General features: G+C 27.9%; 1 pseudogene; it reads left to right on the forward strand.

Annotated features, from left to right (window-relative positions):
- LOC101493825 (uncharacterized) overlaps positions 1-24,552 on the forward strand; it is a 31,889-nt pseudogene extending 7,337 nt beyond the window's left edge.
- The last annotated feature ends 2,264 nt before the right edge of the window (positions 24,553-26,816 follow it).

Genomic DNA, 26,816 nt, shown 5'->3' on the forward strand with positions numbered 1-26,816 from the left:
TGTAACACCCCAAATTTTATAATAAATATTTTCATAATGAAATAGGATTTTAGATAATTAATTTGGTTTTAAAACTATTTTAGAATATATGTGGATAAATCTTGTGACTAACTTTCGTTATATGGGAGCTTTCTATGATACGCTAATTTTGTATATATTTGACTAAATAAGTGATATAAATAATAAATATTTTATTTTATTATTTTATAGATTTTATATATTTTTCTATAAATAATAGTATTTTAGTGTACATATTTTAAAATATAAGATATTAGATGATTCTACCTGTATATATGTGTTCGTAGTTAATGCGATGTTTTCTTGTATGTTTGACTAATGTTAAGTATGCACATAATTATATTTAATTTTTTTTTATAAATATATCCTATTTCAATTATTTATTTTACAAATAATTATCTTGAAGTATTAGTAATATTGCTATTGAGTTTCTTTATTTTCATACAATTATTATGGTATAATGATGTTTTTTTTATGTGATCATTTTGAAAAATATTATAGTAATACTTATAGTTATTATTTTGAATAGGAAACTTTTGGTTAAAATTAGATTTATCTATGTTAAAGAAAAAAAATATTATGTTAAAATGAGTGTTTTGGAGAAAACGTTTTTAGTGTGGATTAGTAAAATAAATTATTTATTAAGAACTTTTAGAAATACTAGAAAATGAATTTTTGGATCAGACGACTATTTACACACCTATTTTCTACCTCTGCACATTAAATTGGGTTGGTTGGGCTTTACTTTTCTACACCTACAAGTTGTTCATTACACCCTCATTTCTGCCTCAGACTAGACTCCCCTATGTTGGGTCTTACAGACTATTTTATTCTTGCACTTGTACATCTGCCATCTACACCCATCAATATGCAATTAAAAACAAAAAGAACAAAAAATAAACAAACACAGCAGCCGCAAAGAACAGATCAACACTATTTTCCTCTCAAATTCGTCCCATCAATTCCTTGTTATTTTGAAACGATCCCAACCTCTATCCCACACAAAATCGGCCACTGAATCCATTTTTGGCATCAATTTTATCGATCGTGACTCCATTTAATCAGAAACAGTTGCGTTTCTTTCCTTGGGCGAGCTGTTTTTGGCCGATTCTGATCACCACGTTTGTCGTCTAAAAAATCTGACATCATTTTTGGATTCTTCTCGTCGAAAACTTCAACAAGCACTACTCATTTGTATTTTCCGGTGAAGTTGACGTCAGACCCTTTCGGCGCTCCGACGAGTCGGTGAGACTTTTTCTGCAATTTTTCTCATCGTTTTGACTCCAATTTTGTTTCTAAAATTGTTATTAATTATTTAACATTTATTTTTATGCTCCAAATAATTTATCAATCACGTCTCGACGATTTTGTGAACTCGTCGTTTATTTGGACTCGCTCGCAGGACGTTGTCGATCTGTCGTTGCTGTTGAAAATTACAATTGATTTATGTGTTTGAGAAAGCGTCGAAATAAGGTAAGCGGGGAGAGAGCGTTTGAATTCATGAGTATATTATAATGTGAGATGAATGGGAAAACCGTATTTCCCAACGATTCATTCGGGGCTCGCTACGTACGGCAGTAGCCCTTTGAGTGATAAATTAATTAATATGCAAATAAGAAAATTGTGAGATTAAAATGTGGAATATAAATTTTTATAAGGTGTTGACTGATTTAATTTCGTTAAATGTGTGATATTTGATATTATTGTGATATTTAACATCATTGTAATATTTGAGATTATTGTGATATTTGATATCATTGTGTTATTTGATATCATTGTGATATTTGATTTCAAATGAATTAGATGCATATGTTTGATTAAATGAGTTTATGTCAAAGCAGTGTATAATGTAAGTTTATTTGATGATGATGTGTGATTTATGGTATAAATGTTTTATAAGTTTATGTGATGATAATGATGATGTTTGATTGATGATAGTGATTCTATAAAATTGTGATGAGTTTATGTGATGAGATATGATTAATGATAGTGATATTGTGAATTTGTGATGAGAATATTAAAGTAACCCCATAGTTGGTGAAATAATTGTGATTCCAATTTGTGTTTGAGATGACGATCTTAATGGAGTATCATAGGCCAACGAAGGGAGAAGATAAATATTGAGAATTCGTGAAGTGGAGATTATTTTGTCATCATATAGGTAGGACCTGACAAGCCTAGTGATTATGGGGAAGTACAACTGAATGAGTCTGATCGTGGCGGTCTGCTGTTGAGCATTAAGACAAGATTGTTAGACCTTGGAGGTATTCGGGTGGGGAATTCCTAGGTGACTTGGAGGTAGCACTCCAAATATCGGGAGCTACCATTCAACACATGTTTACCTCGACTACCGCGTATATGTGTCTCGGGTTGAGTTGAAGGGATCTATGAGGACAGGGCCAATTTGAATTGTCCGTCTACCGAGATGGTGGCATAGTATCAAACCTCCTAACCAAGTACTTCAAAGTTAGAATGGTACCATATTGTGAAGTAGAGTCTAAGCTCATGCATAGCATTGCATTTCCTTGTGATTGTTTTGTTGTGATTGATATCTTTCAAAGGTAATAATAATTAGATGATTTGATGCATCTTATAATGAGATGATTATTTTACTTGAGTGACTTTGATGTTATAATATGATACTATTTACTTAAATATTTTGATATATCGTAATGTGATTATGATACGGTCTATTATGATTGTTTGCGTGTTCTTCTTACTTATATTATACTATTAACATGATTTCAAAACTCACCTCCTTCGTTATTTATGTTTGACTGACTTGGCCCTGCATTTGTGAAATCGCAGTTATTACAGGTTAATGAGTTTTGAAGTTAAAGTTTAGGAGAATCCCGCTCTGATATGTGATACTGAGAATAAGGGTTGTAATTTGTATTTTATTTATTTAATTTGAAACAACTTTTTGTATGAAAACCTTATAAGTACTAGTAAGTTTTAGAATTAAATCAAGTAATTATACTTAAATCAAGCTTATTAAGGTTGCACTATTTTATAGGAGTAAAGAAGTTTAAAGTATTCCTTTTGATAATTGAAAAACGTGATACCATAAATTAGTTATAAAAGTTTTATTTCCTTGAAAACATATTTTATTTATCCGCTTCAAATTTTAAAGAAATATGATATAAATTATTATATATATTATTTTGGGGTTTAGGGTGTCACATGACAGCCTATCATAAAGAAATCTCTAGTCAAACAGTCCAATTTTCGAGGGAATAAAACACCTCCATAATTGATTTAAGGCGCTGCTCAGACTGGGCTGTGCAGTGAAAATCTAATTGGCATGTAGACTAACTAATTGGACTTTGTGTACTTGTGTTGAAAATTGTAATTCTCTATTGGATGTCTATAAATGCCAAGTACTAAATGTCTAATTCTACTAATTATTCTCATCTCTCATACTTAAACTCCTCTCACTTAATACACCTCATGTGTATATAAGGATAAATATGTTACGTTTGTACAATGTTTTGAAATATGATCTTTACTTTTTGGACAAATGACTGCACCCATAAATACCAAGAGTCTTCTTAACTTTAGAATATTATATTTGTTATACATAACTAGTTCTTTGTAATTGCAGCAGACTCAGATTTTATTAGTATATTCAATGAAAAAATTTAGGCTTAATTGCAGTTTTGGTCCCCCTATTTTAGCTGAATCGCGAAAGTAGTCCCTCCATTTTGTTTCTCCCCAGTTTTGATCCCCCAAACAGAATTTTGATCCAAAACTTGATGAAATTTCATTTTTTAAAGTCGTACTACACCATTTATGATCATAGATTTCAGGTACAATTGTTGCAAATGAGATCTTGAGGCAAGATGTGACTTAAATAAATGCAAAAAAGACAAAGTTTTATCAAATTTTGGACTAAAATTCTGTTTGGGGGACCAAAATTGGGGATAAACAAAATGGGGGGACTACTTTCGCGATTCAGCTAAAATAGGAGGACCAAAACTGCAATTAAGCCAAAAATTTATTACCTAATACAAAGTAAACGAGTATTATAACTTTGTTTTATTTATAAAAAAATTAAAATTAATCCTACTTTTTACATTTATAATTTCATCAATATACATTCCAAAAAGTCGGGTTACGCTAATTTTGGTGGTTCATCAATGGATTTGTCTACAAATTCCAAGTTGTTGCCTCCAGTGAGAGCCAAGATCATGGTGCGGCGCCAAGAAGTACAAGTGTTGCAAGTGAGAGGGTGAGTAACGAGCAACTCATTTGGGTTGTCAAAGTTAACAAGTCCAAATGACAAAGGTCAAGCTTGTCACCTTTACTTCTCTCTCTCTTTTTCATTCTTTCACATGTTCTAATTCATCTTTCACTTTCATTTTCCAGTAGCACACTCAAAACATTCTAGAAACACCAATACCGGTTAATATTTACCTTCTTTTCCAAATCCTTCATTCTTGCTTCATTCCTAAATCCTCCAAATACTAAAAGTTAATATCCCCTAAAGTTGCCCAGCAACCTTGCATGCGGGAGTCTGCCTCTTCATCCTTGCGAATCAACTCAAATCAGTGAAGAAGGGACCATCTACAAGAAGAGCTCAGAGCTACTTTGAACCATAATCATATTCTTCTTTAATGTCGTTTATATGAGTTTGGTTACATTAACTTATTTTTAGCATGATCGTTATGGGGGGTTTATTCATTGAAATCCGTTATTTCTTGTCAGAAATTATTTTGGAGATTGTAATGGTTGAAATAATTTAGATGCGTGAGAGAAATGAAATCTTTAACATATAAGTGGTTTGAATCTGCACCCAAATGATTTAAATTGACATGCATGTGTTTTGTATACTTGTTGCTCGTTGTTGTGTTGATTTAGAAATCCCAAAATTATGGGATTTGAATTTTAGTGCAAGGTGTGAATTCTACCTCTGAAGACAAATAGACGTGCTTGGATGTTTTCCAACCTTGCTAATGTATTTTGTCTCTGATGGTTGTATCTATTCCTGTCTCAGATTGCTCGTCGTTAAATTCTAAGTGTGTCTGCCTCTGGTAGTTTTCTTCATTTTGCTTCTAGTGGCTATCATTAAAATTCTAAGTATTTTTACCTCTTATAGTTTTCTTCATTTTTTCGCTGGTGGCTATCGTTAAAATTCTAAGTATTTATGTCTTGCCTCTGGTAGTTTTCTTTATTTTGCCTTTGGTAGTTTTCTTTATTTTTCCTCTGGTAGTTTTCTTTATTTTGCCTCTGGTGGCTATCGTTGTTAAAATCCTAAGTATTTCTACCTCTGTTAGTTTTCTTCGTCTTGCCTCTAATACTTATTCTCTATTCTTCTTCCTCTGATTCTCTTTTTGTTTATTCTTCTTCCTTTTATATTTTTATTTTTATTTTATGTTGTAATTAGATAGTGGCCTTCCATTTACAGATGTAATATATTAAGAATTTGATGAATAAATTGTAAACTATAATTGTTAAACGTAGTTTCATTTGAATTTGGTGATTCTAAATTATTATTCATTATTATTGTCTCTGTTTATGTTAAGGTGTATGAATTCAATTGTCAAGTTCTAAATAACTGGCATTGGGTCTTACATTTTGGTATCAGAGCATAATGAATTGGGTTAGGAAGTAGAACAATATTTCTTTTTCTATATGTTCTAAGTATCATTTCACCAAGTATTAAGTCTGATCAACTTAATATTTTGCCTTTGACAACACTCAAACATGAATTGCTCAAGTATCTACTAAATGATCTTCTAATATAAGCTATTTTCGAATGTGTATAAATAAGATTACTCATACTCCCTACAACTAAAGCATAGAGAAATACTTATGTTTTTGAATCTCCATATTTTCTTTTGTGCAAAAATTGAGACTAAAATAGTCTCCCTTTAGTGATCAAGGTATCACATAGTATAATGTCTTTTACATCAATTATATTTACAACTATATTGATATAACTCTTTTGTGATAATCCAAGGATGTCATCAAACTGATATTTAGGTTCCACAATGCCTAATACAAAAGAGACGTCCCCAAGATCTTTCATCGCTAAACTTATAATCCATATTTTAATCTCACAATTTCCATTTTGCACATTAATTAATTTATCACTCAAAAGACTACTGTTGTACGTAGCGAGCCCCGAATGAATCGTTGAGAAATGCAGTTTTCCGGTTCATCTCACATTATATTATACTCATGAATTCAAACGATCTTTCACCCCTTACCTTATTTCGCCGCTTTCACACATGAATACGCTTCCACGAGCAAACAATCTTTGTTCTTTAACTCTTTGTCCTTCAATCGATCTAACTCGTCAGTTTATGGGTAAACGTCAAAATAAATTATGAGAAGATACTCTAAAAACTAAATTCAAAATTCGATCAAGGAAATTTATCATAAATCAGAAAACCAATCAGTGGATAATATAGCCACTTTTCACATGGTCATTTTGGCGTTAGTTTTCACTCAAATCAGACTTACGGTGAAGGAGAACGGTGCAAAATAACGAATTCTATAAATGGAGAAATTGGGTTGCTAAAAATCTAGAAATTTGTGTTCAATTGACTAGCTAAATGAGTAAAATAACATATTGAAATTTGAACGAAAACAGAGAAACTTTTCTAGAATAGTTATCGACTACCAGTGCAAAACGATAGTCTAATTTATTGTGTTTCCTAATTTCCTCATCCTTCCAAACCGATGACGTAGCATCATTATGCAGCTCTCCTTCAAATTTATTTTATGTTATTTTATTAACTCTTATACCCTTCTCACACATGGGTCAGCCCATTAGTCTACTGATTTTTTTCTTTGCTATTACTATTGTTACTTTGCTAAAACAAAATTAATAATTATTTAATTTTATTTTTAATACCCTTCCAAACACCATTTAATTTTCAAAATTATACTTATATTTTTTAAAATAGTCACATAAAATTACTAGCATAGTTAGATAATAGTCCAAATTGTAAAAAGAAATAAATATAACATCAACATTTTAAATTAATTACTAAATCATAATAAATATATATAAAATCGCAATATCATAACAAGTATATAAAAATAAAGGAAATCAAACATGATAATACTACTATCTCAAAATAATTATTTGTAAAATAAAAAATAAAAATAAGATATATTTATGATTAATTAAATATAATTAAGTGCACATTTAATATTAATAAACGCACAAGAAAATTTCACGTTAATTACCAACTCAGATACAAATGTAAAATCGCCTAAATCTTATTCTCTAAAATATTTACACTAAAATACTATTGTTTTAAGGAAAATATATAAAATAATAAAATATAATATTTATTATTTATATCCCTCATTTATTCAAATATGTACAAGATTAACACATCATAAAAAAAAATACACATATAAAGAAAATTAATCATAAAAATAATCAACATATATTCTAAAATAATTTTAGCACCAAATTAGTTATTTAAACTCCTATTTAATTAATAAAATAGTTTATTATCAAATTTGGGGTGTTACAATTCTCCCCTTCTAAAACAAATTTCATCCTCAAAATTTGTAGTGAATAATACACAACTAATATCTAACTACCACATTCAATAATATTCAAACTTAGTCTATAAACATTTTTAAGGCATTCAATACTTATTTAAGCACAATATGTCAAAAATCAATTAGTTTAGCATAATAGGCTTACATGACAAAATAAACCAATTAAACACATCATATTCAACAACAAACCACATTCAATTGTATCAAATAACACATATATCAAATACGCTTTCAAGTCTAACTAACTTCTCAAACAATATTGTATTAGTCTTACTCTCCTTAAAGATTGTCTAAATCCAAACAAGAATTACTCTACAGATTTCACAAAAGTTAGACATATAGAAAATCATTTAAAATATTGCACACCTTCAAGAATTACAAATAGAAATGCATATAACAACTCAATGACATACATTAACTTAATCTTAAAAACATTTAGGTGTATAATCATAGTGAAATAAGATAAATATTTTCATATGTAGTTAAACACACTTAAAGTTCAACTTAATTTTCAAAGTCTTACAAACAAAATTCATTTATAGAACTCATACATTAGTTCTAGTTCTTATGAAATGAGATAATATAGAACAATTAAGATAATACAATGTCCTTATTCATTTTAAGCAAATTACTTAGAAATTCAAACATATTTAATGGATTGTTTAATTTAAGTACACGTCATCAACCTAATATTCACGTCACGTAATCAATTATTAGCCACGTAACACTCATAATCACTCATAGTTGTATAAAAGGTGAACATTATTTTTAACTATCTAAAAAATAGATTTAACAATTCTTTCTAACAATAATAATTATACTAATATGTTATTGTTGCCTCTTTTATCGACGATGAGTCATCGGGGTAGCTAGTCTCTCTTACTCATGTAGTCAACTACTTAAGGTAACTATAACTGCCGTTATTCAAATTCAAATATGGATAATTAAAAGTATCTTTAACGTAGTTCAGGAGTGCAAAGGCGGCGCCACAACTCCTACTCTTTACTTCAAGTTAAAAATTCACTTAATTACACATTCACATTAATTTATTTGTAACTTAAAAGTAGTAACAACAACACTTACATCAATATATAATCAATAATTCGATTGAAGCAATAAATAACTATTTCGCTTTTAGATGCTCTCGACTATTCTAATTCTATACACTAATTTCAACAATTAGAACACTTCAAACAAAAATAATTTAATATTTACATAATCATATATACACATTCACATACTTAATCCAAAAATTAGCACCAAAATTTTAGTTCATCCCATATCTCAAGCGATGTAACCTATACTCATAGAACTCTAAGTGCTCCAAATTAATCACGATTATAATTTCTTTTGAATTTATCCTCACTTAAAGGTTACAACAAATTAAAGTAGAGATTTCCAAGTAGCAAATAAGATAGATAATTATTTATTAGAAGATACAACATGCTACCAACCCAAATTGAACAGGTAGTACATAAACCACTTTAAATGTTACACACCATTCTAAAAATTGATTTCTCGACTTAAATGATTATAAAAAGTGGCACTAGTCATTTGGCGCAAAAAAAAATTATTGAGAATTCAAAAAATCAATTCCTTAAATTACTTTTCAATATATCATGTATAAATAAAATAATTATAATAAATCACATTTCTAAATACAATTAAAAATAAAATAAATCACATGTATTTTTAAAATCTATAAGATTTCTAAAATTGCACTCGTACTTTAATCATCAAAAACACATTTCTAAATAATTAACCACTATAAAAGTTATTATTTTCAACTTATATTTTGTAAGCAGATATATAATATATATATATATATATATATATATATATATATATATAGATATAGATATATATAGATAAAATGTTTTCCAATAAATTAACACTTTCAAAATAGTTCTAATTTATTTTCTTATTTTCTCAAAATCTATGAAACAACAAAATTGTATATTTATATACATTAAAGTAGTGCCCATGACACAAAGCATAAACCATATTTGGTTATGATAATGAACTACACTGATTGACAAATTTACAAAATAACAACTTTCTCTCACACCAACTACTAAATAGGTTTATAGATACATCTCCAGTTTCTATCATGTCACAAAATTGGTCTAAAGCATAACACACTAGCAATTTTAAATATTGTAGATGCATGTTCTAATCTTAAAAATTGAGTACCTAAAAAAACAAAAATGCAATTTTCTAATAAAAAAAATTCGTAAAATAAATTTTAGTCTCTATACACATATTAATCTACATGATACACTCTACACATATCAATCTACATGATGCATACCATTTTGGTAGGTTAATGCATCAAACAAGAAAATATGTACAAACAACATTACCTTCTCATATTAAACTCAAATATACATTTCGACAATGATAACACAACAACTACAATTCTACTAAAAAAAATATTTTACTCATAAAATACATCGATTATAGAATCCAAAATTTAGATAACTTTTCAAAAAGAATTTCACTGAGGTAGTTCTTTTATTTTTTTCTTATGTTTTCCTTCTTTTTCTCAATTAGTATACATTTTATCATTTGACTCCTACTTTTTTTACTAGTACTATTATAAATCAATAATGAGTTATTAAAATATGAAACTATAACTTCAAGTTAAACTCTAAGATCATAATATCAAAATTAATCATTTCAAACAAATATGTCAACGCCCTCACGATTCAATATTCACATCAGCCCCTCTAAACCAACATAACAACAACTCTTTTTTATTTTCTTAAAAATAACACATAATAAAATATGGTGTAAATTTTTAGCTATATTAAACATTAAATAAAATCAGTAGTATAAAATTATTGTTATTTTATAAATCAACAAAAATTCAACTTAATTTAATTTCTTTAAAATAATCAAAAGTAATTCAAATAAAATTTATTTTAATTTTTCAAAATAAAATAACATTAATTCTTTTAAAATGTCATTTTTAAGAAATATAAGTTCTAGCAATCTCTAATATTCAAGAATTAGTATTATTAATAATATAAATTTTCTAATATTTCAAAATTAATACTAACATTAATACTAACATTCGAAATTAATATTATTAGCAAATCAAAACTTTAATAATCATGTTGTGACCCCAAAGTCAAGTTCTATTAATTGATAATTAGTATTACTTCGATAAAATTAATAATTTCAAGCATATAATAGTCAATAATAAAAATTATTTCTACCTATCTATTATAACAAAAAAAAAAAAAAAATAATCATAGAAACACAAGTTTAATCAAAAGATAATTAATTCATGTCAACAATTCAAATTAACTCACAACAATAATAAACAATAAGAGTTAGTGTTTTCAGTAATACAAAAGGTAATGTGAACACAGTTGGCTCAGCATTAACAACTTGACCCAAAATAATATAAATTATTTCAATTTAATTCTTAGCAGAGAAACTTTTTTTTTGAAATAAAACTTTTATAACTTTCCTTCAAATTTATTTGATTAACTCTTTGTACCCTTCACACATATGGGTCAAACCCGTCTCCTCATTTATTTATTTTTTCACTGTTACTATTTTTATTTTACTAAAACAAAATTAATAATTATTTAATTTTATTTTTAATACCCTTCTTAACACTATTTAATTTTCAAAATTATAAAAATAAATAAATATAAGATCAATTTTTTATATTAATTACTAAATCATAATATATATATATATATATATATAATCACAATGTCATAACAAGTATATAAAAATAAAGGAAACCAAACATGATAATACAACTATCTCAAAATAATTATTTGTAAAATAAAAAATTAAAATAAGATATATTTAGAATTAATTAAGTGCACATTTAAGATTAATTAAACACAAGAAAATATCACTTTAATTACTAACTCACGTATAAATGTAAAATCGCCTAAATCTTATTCTCTAAAATATTTACACTAAAATACTATTGTTTAAGGAAAATATATAAAATAATAAAATAAAATATTGATTATTTATATCCCTCATTTATTCAAATATGTACAAGATTAATAAATCATACACATATAAAACAATTAATCATAAAAATAATCAACATATATTCTAAAATAATTTTAGCACCAATTTAGTTATTTAAAATCCTATTTAATTAATAAAATAATTTATTATCAATTTAGAGTGTTACATTCAACATGACTTGAATATTTTTTTTCATCTAACCTTATTTTGGAAAAAAGGAATTTGGTTTACCCTAAAATGGACTGCTTAGCAATGACTAACAATTATTATTATTATTATTATTATTATTATTATTATTATTATTATTATTAATTATTGCTTGATACAAAGCTGTAGAGTACAAAAGCATCCTTATATGTCAACTAACATTTCAACTATAAGTTGACAACAATAGATGTACGAGTACATAAAACAAAACTCTCACAAGAAATAATTTAAAACAGTGGTAAATGATACTTAATCTATTACAGTCAAAGTCTACTTTAATATCCATCATGATATTAATGTTAACCGAATCTAAAATTTTAAGTCTACTTTAAAATATATTAATTTTTACAATAACTTTTTAATTTAATTTGTAGTGGATTAAGAATTTATTTTTTTTAAATAAAACTTTTATAACTCTCTTTCAAAAATTTATTTTATGTTATTTTATTAACTCTTATACCCTTCACACATATGGGTCAAACCCATTAGTTTCCTCATTTATTTATTTTTTCATTGTTACTATTTTTACTTTACTAAAACATAATTAATAATTATTTAATTTTATTTTTAATACCCTTCCTAACACCATTTACTTTTCATAATTATACTTATATTTCTTAAAATAGTCACATAAAATTACTACCAGATAATAGTCAAAATTATAAAAATAAATAAATATAGCATCAATATTTTATATTAATTACTAAATCATAATAAATATACATAAAATCACAATGTCATAACAAGTATATATAAAAATAAAAGAAATCAAACATGATAATACTACTATCTCAAAATAATTATTTGTAAAATAAAAAATTAAAATAAGATATATTTAGAATTAATTAAATATAATTAAGTGCACATTTAATATTAATCAAACGCACACAAATATGTCGCGTTAATTAGCAACTCACATATAAATGTAAAATCGCCTAAATCTTATTTTCTAAAATATTTACATTAAAATACTATTGTTTTAAGAAAAATATATAAAATAATAAAATAAAATGTTTATTATTTATATCCTCGTTTATTCAAATATGTACAAGATTAACAAATCATAGAAAATACACATATAAAAAAATAAATCATAAAAATAATCAACATATATTCTAAAATAATTTTAACACCAAATTAGTTATCTAAAATCCTATTTAATTAATAAAATAGTTTATTATCAAATTTGGGATGTTACATTCAACATGACTCAATATTTTTGTTCATCTAACCTTATTTTGGAAAAAAGGAATTTGGTTGACCCTAAATTTGACTGCTTAGCAACTTTGACTAATTATTATTATTATTATTATTATTATTATTATTATTATTATTATTATTATTATTATTGTTTTTATACAAAGCTGTAGAGTACAAAAGCATCGTTATATGTCAACTAACATTTCAACTATAAGTTGACAACAATAGATGAATGAGGACATAAAACCAAAACTCTCACAAGAAATAATTTAAAACAGTAGTAAATGATACCTAATCTATTACGGTCAAAGTCTACTTTAATATATATTAATTTATACAATAACTTTTTAATTTAATTCATAGCGAATAAAGAAATTTTTATTTTTTTGAAATCTTTTAAAAATTTATTTTATGTTATTTTATTAACTCTTATACCCTTCACACATATGGGTCAATCCCATTAGTCTCCTTAATTATTTATTTTTTCATTGTTACTATTTTTACTTTTCTAAAATAATATTAATAATTATTTAATTTTATTTTTAATACCCTTCCTAACGCCATTTAATTTTCAAAATTATACTTATAATTTTTTAAAATAGTCTCATAAAATTACTACCATAGTTAGATAATAGTCAAAATTATAAAAATAAATAAATATAACCTCAATATTTTATATTAATTACTAAATCATAATAAATATATATAAAATCACAATGTCATGACAAGTATATAAAAATAAAAGAAATCAAACATGATAATACTACTATCTCAAAATAATTATTTGTAAAATAAAAGATTAAAATAAGATATATTTACAATTAATTAAATGTAATTAAGTGCACATTTAATATTAATCAAACGCACAAAAAAATGTCACGTTAATTACCAACTCATGTATAAACGTAAAATCGCCTAAATCTTATTTTCTAAAATATTTACACTAAAATACTATTGTTTTAAGGAAAATATATAAAATAATAAAATAAAATGTTTATTTATATCCTCGTTTATTCAAATATGTACAAGATTAACAAATCATAGAAAATACACATATAAAAAAAATTAATCATAAAAATAATCAACATATATTCTAAAATAAGTTTAGTACCAAATTAGTTATCTAAAATCCTATTTAATTAATAAAATAGTTTATTATCAAATTTGGGTGTTACATTCAACATGACTTGAATATTTTTATTCATCTAACCTTATTTTGGAAAAAGGAAATTGGTAGACCCTAAATTTGACTGCTTAGCAACTTTGGCTAACAATTTGTTGTTGTTGTTGTTGTTGTTGTTGTTGTTGTTGTTGTTGTTGTTGTTGTTGTTGTTGTTGTTGTTGTTGTTGTTGTTGTTGTTGTTGTTGTTGTTGTTGTTGTTGTTGTTGTTGTTGTTGTTGTTGTTGTTGTTGTTGTTGTTGTTGTTGTTGTTGTTGTTGTTGTTGTTGTTGTTGTTGTTGTTGTTGTTGTTGTTGTTGTTGTTGTTGTTGTTGTTGTTGTTGTTGTTGTTGTTGTTGTTGTTGTTGTTGTTGTTGTTGTTGTTGTTGTTGTTGTTGTTGTTGTTGTTGTTGTTGTTGTTGTTGTTGTTGTTGTTGTTGTTGTTGTTGTTGTTGTTGTTGTTGTTGTTGTTGTTGTTGTTGTTGTTGTTGTTGTTGTTGTTGTTGTTGTTGTTGTTGTTGTTGTTGTTGTTGTTGTTGTTGTTGTTGTTGTTGTTGTTGTTGTTGTTGTTGTTGTTGTTGTTGTTGTTGTTGTTGTTGTTGTTGTTGTTGTTGTTGTTGTTGTTGTTGTTGTTGTTGTTGTTGTTGTTGTTGTTGTTGTTGTTGTTGTTGTTGTTGTTGTTGTTGTTGTTGTTGTTGTTGTTGTTGTTGTTGTTGTTGTTGTTGTTGTTGTTGTTGTTGTTGTTGTTGTTGTTGTTGTTGTTGTTGTTGTTGTTGTTGTTGTTGTTGTTGTTGTTGTTGTTGTTGTTGTTGTTGTTGTTGTTGTTGTTGTTGTTGTTGTTGTTGTTGTTGTTGTTGTTGTTGTTGTTGTTGTTGTTGTTGTTGTTGTTGTTGTTGTTGTTGTTGTTGTTGTTGTTGTTGTTGTTGTTGTTGTTGTTGTTGTTGTTGTTGTTGTTGTTGTTGTTGTTGTTGTTGTTGTTGTTGTTGTTGTTGTTGTTGTTGTTGTTGTTGTTGTTGTTGTTGTTGTTGTTGTTGTTGTTGTTGTTGTTGTTGTTGTTGTTGTTGTTGTTGTTGTTGTTGTTGTTGTTGTTGTTGTTGTTGTTGTTGTTGTTGTTGTTGTTGTTGTTGTTGTTGTTGTTGTTGTTGTTGTTGTTGTTGTTGTTGTTGTTGTTGTTGTTGTTGTTGTTGTTGTTGTTGTTGTTGTTGTTGTTGTTGTTGTTGTTGTTGTTGTTGTTGTTGTTGTTGTTGTTGTTGTTGTTGTTGTTGTTGTTGTTGTTGTTGTTGTTGTTGTTGTTGTTGTTGTTGTTGTTGTTGTTGTTGTTGTTGTTGTTGTTGTTGTTGTTGTTGTTGTTGTTGTTGTTGTTGTTGTTGTTGTTGTTGTTGTTGTTGTTGTTGTTGTTGTTGTTGTTGTTGTTGTTGTTGTTGTTGTTGTTGTTGTTGTTGTTGTTGTTGTTGTTGTTGTTGTTGTTGTTGTTGTTGTTGTTGTTGTTGTTGTTGTTGTTGTTGTTGTTGTTGTTGTTGTTGTTGTTGTTGTTGTTGTTGTTGTTGTTGTTGTTGTTGTACAAAATCATCATTATATGTCAACTAACACTTCAACTATACTTTAAAACAATAGATGAGTGAGGACATAAAACCAAAACTCTCACAAGAAATAATTTAAAACGGTAGTAAATGAGAAACTATATAAAATATATATAGTTTAGTATATATAATGATATTGATATTAACATAATCTAAAATTTTAAGATGAATATAAGTAATCTTATTGTTCAGTGATTGTCTTCTAGATAATATGAGAAACTATATAAAACATATATAGTTTAGTATTATTATGATATTATTAACATTGAAAAAATTGAATTCATGGAATCACCAAATATTATATCTGTTTAATGTATTAATTAATAAGACGTCAAAGAAAATATCAAGGAACAAAATCCACTCGAATTCAATAAAAACTAAAATCGTGAAGAATTTTTAAATCAAATAACTTTTAATTTACAACTATCCAAATAAAAAAAGTTATAAATATATACAAAGCAAAATAAGAAAGAAATTAATATCAAATGAGCTTACAGAATCTTAATTATGTTATTTATACAAGCAATAACAATTGATTCTATAAGGTGTTAATACTGTGTTGAGTTTTACGTACCATCTACACATTGAATAATTAAAATGCCGTCTCTACAACCCTTTTCTTTCATGTTAATATTTCTAGTCCTTTTATATGTTTGTGAATCCCAAGATTGTAGCAATCCATTCAAGAACATAACTGTTAGTCAATCGGACACATCAGATTTTAAAACAATTCAAAGTGCAATTGATTCTGTCCCTTCAGAAAACTCTCAATGGTTTCACATCCAAATTTCTTCCGGTGTTTATAGGTATATTTAATTTCTCCTTTTAAAATAATATAAATCACTATGTAATAAAAACAAAAATGTTTTGAAGATAAGTTTAATTAAAAAAGTATTTCTAATATTCTTCATTTTGGTACAACTGATTAATACAAATTGCATTGTATATTTTGTACAATATCCAGAGAGCAAGTCTTAATTCCAAAAGACAAACCATGCATCTATCTTGAAGGAGCTGGTAGAAACTCAACAAGTATAGAATGGAGTACACATGAAAATGTTACTTTCCTATCAAAAGCAAATTTCACGGTTGCAAAAGGCATTACTTTCACGGTAGATTATTATTTATTTATGTCAAAAAAATTATATTTATTTGTGGCCTAATTATTATTGTATATTGCCTAAAATTAATTCAGTTTTTGAACTTTATATGTTACTAGAATACATACAACAACCCAGTGTTATTAGAGGTGCAAAATATCACACAAGCCAAAGCTGCTCGAATCCGTGCAGATAAATGTGCTTTCTTTGATTGTGGTTTTCTAGGGGTGCAAGACACTTTATATGATGATAATGGTCGCCATTATTATCATAATTGTTACATCCAAGGTGGAACTGATTTCATATATGGGAATGGTCAATCAATCTTTGAGGTAAAATTAAATTAAATTTATTTTATGTAGTTTAGTTTTATAAGCTATCTACCAATTTAAAAGCATGTTTAGTGTGAGATTTGGATTTTTCATGCATTCACGCCTTCAAAATGTTGGTGCTAGTTGGATCTAGATCAAATGAATTATATTTCAATTTAAAAAATAATTTAAAAATATATTTAAATTTGGACCGTCCAATGTCGATCTAATGATCACCAACTTACTAACTGAGTAAATGATTGAAAACAAATCAAAATATATCTAGTATGTAACATCTGTTGATGTCTCACATCAATACGACGTTGAACTTGTAATTACATTTTATTAAATTATTATCGGTATTTATATGTAAGTGTCAGTATCGTGTTTAATGTCTTTATATTAATTCATCAGCTAAAAATTAATTAATCACAAATAGTAATTAATTTGGGTGTGAATATGCAGGCATGTACAATATTTTTTTCAATGGGGAAATATGGTCCCAAAAAGACTGGGGTTATCACAGCACAAGAAAGGGAATCAGCAAATGAAACAACTGGGTTTGTGTTCAAAAATTGTAACATAAGTGGAAGTACGGGAGGAAAGACTCGACTTGGAAGGGCTTTGACTGCATATGCAAGAGTCATTATAGCTGATTCATACCTTTCAGATGTGGTTAGACCTGATGGTTGGAATCAACGAAACTATGTTGGCCAGGAGTAAGATATATTATTATATTTTAACGTACATTGAATCATTAATTTAATGCATAGTCAAAATTTGCCGTAAAATTAACATAATTACAATGAATTATTACGATTTTAATATAAATTATATTTCGAAGTTTTTACAAAATCATAGTATTACTTTATTTTTTTCATTAACATAATTACAATGAATTATTACGATTTTAATATAAATTTTACTTTGAAGTTTTTACAAAATCATGGTGTTACTTTATTTTTTTTCATAGTCACTGATTGTTCAAACTTAATGTTACTCTTTAAAATTAATAAAATTTTGAAATTGAAAACTCTATATTACTATTAGTCTCTCCGAAATAATTCTATAAACTAAAATTTTCTATTTAAAAGCACTAGTGTGATTAAGGATTCTTTATTTTATGAATTATTTTATAATTTCATTAGTTTGTCTGATCTCTACAAATTTAGAGATCCATGGTTTATATTTTAGTACTTATTTTATGAATTATCTTAATGATGTGATAAAAAAAAATTTTAATTAATTGCAGAGAAAACATTACTTTTGTGGAGGAGGGATGTAGAGGACGTGGAGCAAATAAATCAAAGCGTGTACCATGGATGAAGAATTTGAGTGGACCTCAACTTGAGCAATTCCTAAATATCTCTTATATTGATGAAGAAGGGTGGATAGCCAAATTGCCAACAACGATATAATTCATTTGAATCAACAAAATATTTTGCTCTTTACTTTTGATAGTCACGGCTTCATGCAACGTAGTGTATATTTGGTAATAAATATATTCATGTTCTTTATTCTTTTAATAAAATTTTCTTTATTATTAAATAAGTTCCTATAAAAGTTTAATTCTAACTTTGTTTGTTCACTTATTTAATGTTTTTATAATTGGTCTTTGCTATTATTTTTATCAACTAAATATAGAAATTCAAGTCAACACTTATCTTATAGAATTTCCGGTCAACATTCATCACATAGAAATTCAAGTCAACACTTATCTTATAGAATTTCCGGTCAACACTGATCACATAGTAGTTTGTCAGGAAAAAATTACTCATTTAATTTTTTAAATTTAGTTCAATTTTCACTCAGTTAGGTAAGTTGCATTTTTTGTTTTTGCACCATTAGCCTTTAAGAATTATTAAATTATGCATACAATTCTTTAAATTGGAGAATTTTCTCGAATTACTATCATAAAATGTTAACATTTAACTGAAAAATCGCATCAACATGTGAAGAAGTTAAAGACAATGATTATGTGAATAGACTTTTGTTACCTTGTTTTTAAGGTTATATGTGTGTTTAAATTGTTGTAAAGAAAATTCAGAAATGTATATCATTTATAAGAGTTGATGAATGTTTTCTAAATGATTAATACGAGAGACATATTGTTGCAGTATAGAGTTTCAAATGATAAAAAACTTTGAATTAAACTAATCATTTGTTGAAATTAAGATAAAAGACTAACAACGCAAATATAATATAATTTAAAGGACCAAATCGGAATAAAAGATTAACAACTTGGTTTCATTTGATACATTGTTAAAGAGCATTATAAGCTTAACGTTATATAATAAAAGTGCTTAAGACATTAATCTTGATGCACTTCAATAATAAAATAATTAACCTAACTGTCTCTTTAGAAGTCCTCTAGCTCTTCTTCATCGTAAAAAAGAGGTCATTTGGAGCCATTTTTGATCCAAAATCACCTCTCTATATCGTTTTTCGTGTGTTCTTTTATCTAAATAAGTGATTTCACACAAATTTATCTTTTCTTCATGTTTTTCTATTATTTCGCTGTCTAAGTGAGACGTCTTGTTCGTCATTTTGGTGTTTGATTTTTCTATTTTGCTGCGATGTTTATTTTATTCAAATTGATAAACTACATTGATCTTGTACAAACAATTTCAATAAATGACTTTAGAGTCATCAACGTTACAAATCGAAAGACATAGGTATTTATTGGTCCAAAACCCATTATGCTCCACCTAAGCCCACTTAGCTAAGGCATCAGCTACTATATTACTTTTGGCATCTTTGTGCAATCTGACCCCAGTAGTTCTTAGGATACTTGTTTGTAGTAATGGCCTCTACGACATTTTGTGCATCCATTCCAGACACAATAACCTTGTCCCATCGCCCTCATAGGCATACAATGCACAATCTGATTTCCAGCATCTACAGGAACCTTCTTACTAAACATAATCTCAAACTTATCAATATTTACTTGTTGGCTAGAGGCCTTTTCCTAGACACTAATAATATCCCTAACCACTTTAATATCTTCCAAATTTTCGTCAAAACAACATGTGGCATATAACTGGGGCCCATACTTCGGGCTTTAGTTAATAAGTTGGATAAGACGTCAGCATAAATAATGAAAAGATAGGTGAAAAAGAATTTTGGTAGCAACAGTTTTAGTGATGATTTTAAGTAAAACAATGCATAAAGCAATAGGTCTAAAATTACTAGGGACAATTGATTGTGTTTTAGGAATAAGGCAAATATAGGTATTGTTGTAAGCACTAGAGTTACTCCCTTATTAAGCACATCAGGGACATAATTAATGACATTGTTATCAATAGTTTCCCAATAGGAATGGTAGAAGAACGTTGGAAACCCATTGGGTCTAGAGGAAGCAAAACCTTTCCTCCCCATAATTAGGGACGGATTTTGGTAAGGAAAGGAGGTTGTGACCACAAAAAAGAAAAAAAAATAGGTAAAATGATCAAAATGTCTTTATTAAAATTAAGAAATTACAATAATATCTTAAACTTAATCAGTATCCTCTCTCTTCCTCTTTTTTTCAGCCTTCTTCTCTCTCTCCCTCTTGCTTCCAATCTTCCAGCCTTCCTCTCTGCCTCTTGCTTCCAGTCTCCAGATTTACGAACTTGCGATCCGCCTCCACCTCCGCCTCGCATCGCTAAGTCGCTCCGCCTCGCGTTGTCGGTCGCTCTTCTACTCGCTGCCTCTGCTCACCTCCACCTTGGTCGTTTGTTAATCATCAAAACTCAAAAGGTTCAGATTTCAATTTCGTATTTTCGTTTATCATCAGAATTGATGTTTGGAGTTTTGTTTGCTTCAAATTAGATGTTAGTGCTGATTGTTGTTTGGAGTTTTTTTATTGCATATAAGGTGTTTGATTTTTTGTCCATATAAAGTATTTGAGTTTTTTTGTTGCATACAAGGTGTTTGATTTTTGTTTCCATTTAATTTTCACTGAAAAGATGTTTTATGTTTACTAAATTGGTTGATTTAAAGAAGTTTGTAAGAGTGAAGAAGAGTAAAAGAATTGATTCTTTTTTCAAGAGAAAAATTTGTGAGAGTGAAAGAGATGAAAAAATTATAACTTCTACATCTGAAATTATCTCTAAGAATCCAAAAATTGAAGAAAATGAGAATCGTCTTTTCAAGGCTCCTAGAGTTTTCGAAGATGACTTTGAGAAAAGTTTAGAACGTGACCACAGAAAGCGCCATCAAATATGGCAATATCCACCAAATAAATTGGATGCAATACGAAGAACTTATCTAAAATTTGGTCCTTATCAAATAAATTTAGAAGAATATCCTTTATATGGCAACGAGGTTCATCGCAGACGGTTTTAATATACTTGGTTTAACATATTTTCTTCATGGCTAGAATATTCACCTTCTAAAGATGTTGCATATTGTTTACCATGCTATCTATTTAGCAAAAGACCAAGTGGACGTCCCAGATCAGATGTCTTCATTGGTACAGGTTTTAGAAATTGGAAAAAAACTAAAAATGGAAAATTTCGTGCCTTTCTCAAACACATAGGGATAGATCTTTGCTCACCACACAACAATGCAATGAAAGCGTGTCTAGAATTGTTGAATCGAGATGGACATATTAGGAATACTTTTTAAAGTGCAAAGCTCTGAACAAATTTTGAAGAATCGAATACGTCTCAAGACATCAATTGACATTGTTCGTTGATTAACACTTCAAGCTTGTGCTTTTAGGGGACATGATGAAACTAGCGGGTCAAGAAATCAAGACAATTTTCTTCAATTGATAAAAATCTTGGCAACTTACAATGATGAAGTTGCGAAAGTTGTGTTAGAAAATGCTCCATATAATTCCAAGTATACTTCACATCAAATTCAAAAAGAGCTATTGCATATTCTTTCTAGTAGAATGAGAAAACATATATGTGAAGAAATTGGTGATTCCAAATTTTGCATCGTTGTAGATGAAGCTCGCGATGAATCAAAAAGGGAACAAATGTCCCTTGCGTTAAGATTTGTTGACAAATGTTGGTTTAAAACAAGAGCGATTTTTTTTGTGGCACATGTTAAAGACACTACAGCTTTAACTCTAAAAGAAGAAGTATGTGATATACTTTCTCGACATAATCTTGATGTTTATAACATGTGTGGTCAATGGTATGATGGTGCTAGTAATATGAGAGGAGAATGAAATGGTTTACAAGCACTATTTATGAAAGATTGTCCTTATGCATACTATGTCCATTGTTTTCCTCATCGATTGTAACTTGCTTTGGTTATTGCATCAAGAGAAGTTGTTACAATTCATAAAAAAAATTTAGAAGCTAAACTTTGCTGATAATGTTGTTTGTTCTTCTACTAAGTGTCATGATGAGTTACAAGCTGCTCAATTAGAGGAAATTGCACATTTGCTAGAAATTGATGAGATTTTAAGTGGTAAAGGTATAAACCAAATTGGTACTTTGAAACGAGTTGGGGATACTCGTTGGAATCACATTTCTCTCTATTTGTAGCTTGATAAATATGTATGACGCAACTTGTATTATTTTAAAAAAGAATTACAAATGAAAGAGCAATTTATTCTTCACGTGGGGATGCTGATAGTGCCTATAATTATTTGAAGGCGTTTGATTTTATATTTATCTTGCATTTGATGAAAGAAATTATGGGGATAACTGATATACTTTGTCAAGCCTTACAACAACAATCTCAAGATATAGTTAATGCCATGGTGTTTGGTTGGAACAACAAAGTCTCTTATTCAAGAATTAAGAGAAGATGGTTGGGATGCATTATTTACTGAAGTGAAGAATTTTTGTGCAAAAACATTATATTGAGATTCCTTATCTCAATGATGTTCATTCAACAACAAGATTTGGACGCTCTAGTCTTCAACATGGTTAGGTCACAATAGAGCATTATTTTAGAGTTGAAATATTTTTTACTGCCATTGATCAACAATTACAAGAGTTGAATAACAAATTTAGTGAGCAAACAATAGATTTGTTAACTCTAAGTTGTGCTTTGACTCCTAATGATAATTATAAAGCTTTTAACATTGAAAAAACTTGCACTCCAGTTGAAAAATATTATCCTGTGGATTTCAATATGCAAGAAAAGATTAATTTGAAATTTCAACTCCAACATTTCTTAGTTGATGCTCGTCAAGATTTAAATTTGAAGAATTTATCAACTACCCAAGCATTGTACTCGTGTTTGATTGCAACTGAAAAGACGCAAAATTTCTACTTGATTGATAGACTACTTCGTCTTATCATGACTATTTCGATTTCTACTGCCACAACTGAAAGATCTTTTTCAGCAATGAAAATTATTAAATCTAGGTTAAGAAACCAGATGGAAGTTGACTTTTTGGCAGATAGCATGGCGGTTTATAATGAAAGGGAAATTGTTGCAAGTATCAGTTCTAAGTCTATTATTGATGATTTCAAGTTAATTTTTTGCTATATAATATTATTTATATGTTTAATTTACACATTATATTTTTATGTCGGTCACCCCAAGCTTTTTACTCAAGCTCTGCCACTGCCCATAATGGCCTTAGTAATTTTCAGTGTAACGTTCTAAATTTTATAATAAATTATTTTATTCCTTAAATGAGATTTTAAATAATTAATTTAATATTAAAAGTATTTTAAAATATATGTTGATAAAATTTGTGATTATTTTTCTTTATATATATGTTTGTTATACTAAGATAATTTTATAAATGTTTAATTTAATGAGTAATATAACTTATAGATATTTTATTTAATTATTTTATTTATTTTTTAAAATGCTTTAAAAATTCCATTTGGTCATTATATATGAGATTTTTAATTATCATTAATATATTTTGAAAAGATTAATTATTTGAATTACTTTATTTTATAAAAATATTAGTTTTAAAATATTAATAATGTTTTAGAAATGAAATTATGTTTAAAAAAGTATTAAAAATTACTTTTCATAATTAATAAGAAATAGCACTTACCAGGTTATATATATATATCAAACAAAGAAAAAGTAATTATTTATCCACACAACATAGTATTGTGTCGTGTCTGTTTGACCACAAATTTCAGTATGATGTTTCTATTGATGAGTTGTTGAAGTTTATATTGTTTTTCGTAATATTAGCCTATCTAATTTCTTTATAAAATCTTCACCTTCTCCGTTTATGAAATCCACTATTTTACACCGTTTTTGTTCACTGTAAGTCAAATTTGAGTGAACCACGTGCCAAAATGATTGTGTGAACATTGATTTCATCATCCAATGATTAGTTTTCTGACTTGGCGTATATTTCTTGACCCACTTTTGAGATTTAAATTTTATAGTATGTTTTCATATATTATTTTTTACATTCACCTATAAACTGTTGAGTTGGATCGATTGGGAATGAGGAGTCAAAGTAAAATAAATGTTTCCCTTGTGTACTCAGATTAGCTTATGAAAGAGTCGCAATAAGATAAAGAGTGAGAGAACATTTGGTTTTATGAGTAAATTATAATATGAGATGAACGGGAAAACCGTATTTTTCAATTATTTATTTGGAGCTCGCTATGCATGACCATAACCTTCTTTAGTTATAATTGAATTAATATGACAAATTGGAGGTTTGCAGGATTACAATATGGACTAGAAACTTTTATAAGGTATTGTGTGATCTAATTTTTTTAAATGTGTGATACATCTAGAAGAAAGTTTAACTTGTTATGTTGGATGTATTAAAAGTTTGAAATTTTATGATGTATGTGAGAAAGTTTGAATTTTTGTATGGTATGTGATGCAAGTTTGAATTTTATGATGTATTAGATGAAATTTTTAATTTTTATGATTACTTGTTTATGAATATATGATTTTTTTTTTATATGTGGTTAGAGTTTTGATTTTTATGAAACTTATATATGAAATAAGATTCTCATGACGAGTGGAATAAAGGTGTTATTTTATAGGCATAAGAGCATGTGGCATATAATCTTAGTTATGTTTGAATGAGTTGATGATTTTGTATAAATGACTTTTTATGCATATGTTATGATCTTAGTGGGTTGTGTGGGAATATTTGATTTTGACAAAACATCATCATGTCATGACATATACATTGATATAGATTTGAGTGTTTTGATATGAGTTGAACGATCTAACCAACTGATATGTCTTACAATGAAAATGCATATATAACCTAAAACAAAATGAGGTAGTGCCTAAGTTACACACAACTAATGACATAAGTCAATATTATTCCTAATTAAAAGTATGATTATTACATCTCAAAATTTAAAATAAGTCTTAAGGTATTTCTATAACCAAGAGATTAATATGATGTGGATCAATCTTGTTATAGGTTTTAAGACTAAGAAAATTAACAACGAGTTTCTCTAATTTTTCATTTAGCTTCCTAGCCTTTCCTCAATTCAATGGCCCATCCACTCCTAGTAATTTTAGCTCATTAGCCTTCATGTATGGTTGGTCCACATCATCCCCTCCCTCGTAAAGAGAATTTCTCCTTAAATTTAGCTCTTCATCATCAGTTTCACCTACATCACAGGGAAGGTCTATCTTGTATGCATTATCACGTATCTGCTCCAATGCCTTGAAGGGGCCATCACCCATTGGTTGAAGCTTGCATTTTATGGATGAGGGAAACCTCTCCTTCTTAAATTGAACCCAAACCGAATCATTGGGTTCAAAGACTACACTTTTTCCTAGTCTTGTTAGCATTTTTTGCATAGTGTTCTATTTTCTTCTTCACTTTAGCATGTAGGTCCTTGACATACTCAACTCTCTCTTTTGCATCCTTATTCAAAACATCATCATTAAGAGGTAAAGGAAGCAAATCAAGTGGAGTTAGTTGGTTAAAACCATATGAAACCTCAAATGGAGAAAATGATGTAGTCCCATGTGGAACTCTATTATATGCAAATTCCATAAATGGAAAATATTATTCCCAAGCCTTTGGATTTACATGCAAAAATGTTCTAAGCATAGTGCCAAGAATTCTATTGATCACTTCGGTTTGTCCATTTGTTTCAGGATGACAAGTAGTTGAAAAAAACAACTTGGTACCTAGTTTAGCCCACAAGGTTTTCCAAAAGTAAATCAAGAATTTAGTATTGCTATCCAAAACAATGGATTTGCTTATATCATACAACTTTATAACCTCTTTGAAAAACAAGTTACCAATATGACTCGCATTATCACCTATATGACAAGCAATAAAATGTGTCATCTTAGATAAGCGATCCACAACAACATAAATGCTATCATGACCATTTTTGTTCTTGGGTAGCCCCAACACAAAATCTATGGACAAATCAACCCAAGGAGAAGAAGGAATAGGAAGAGAGGTATACAAACCATGAGTTATGCTTTTAGATTTAGCCTTCTTACAAACTATGAACCTATAAAAAATTAAATGAACATCATGCTTCATTTTTTAGGCCAATAAAAATTGTCATGCAACATGTCAAGAATCTTATATTGCTCTCCAAAATGACCCATTAAACCGCCTTGGTGAACCTCTCTCACGAACAATTCTCTCAATGAACACTTTGGAATGCATAGTCTAGTACCCTTGAACAAATAACTATCATGTCTATAATAAAAGTCATGTACCATAAGTTCACAATCACGAAAAAGAGAATAAAAAACAACATCTAAGGTGTACAAATTTTTAATATTATCATAGCCAAAAAGCCTAGTTTGAAGAGTAGAGACTAGTGAGTACCGCCTT

This window comes from Cicer arietinum, chromosome 7 (genome assembly GCF_000331145.2).
Source record: "Cicer arietinum cultivar CDC Frontier isolate Library 1 chromosome 7, Cicar.CDCFrontier_v2.0, whole genome shotgun sequence".
Taxonomy (NCBI): Eukaryota; Viridiplantae; Streptophyta; class Magnoliopsida; order Fabales; family Fabaceae; genus Cicer; species Cicer arietinum.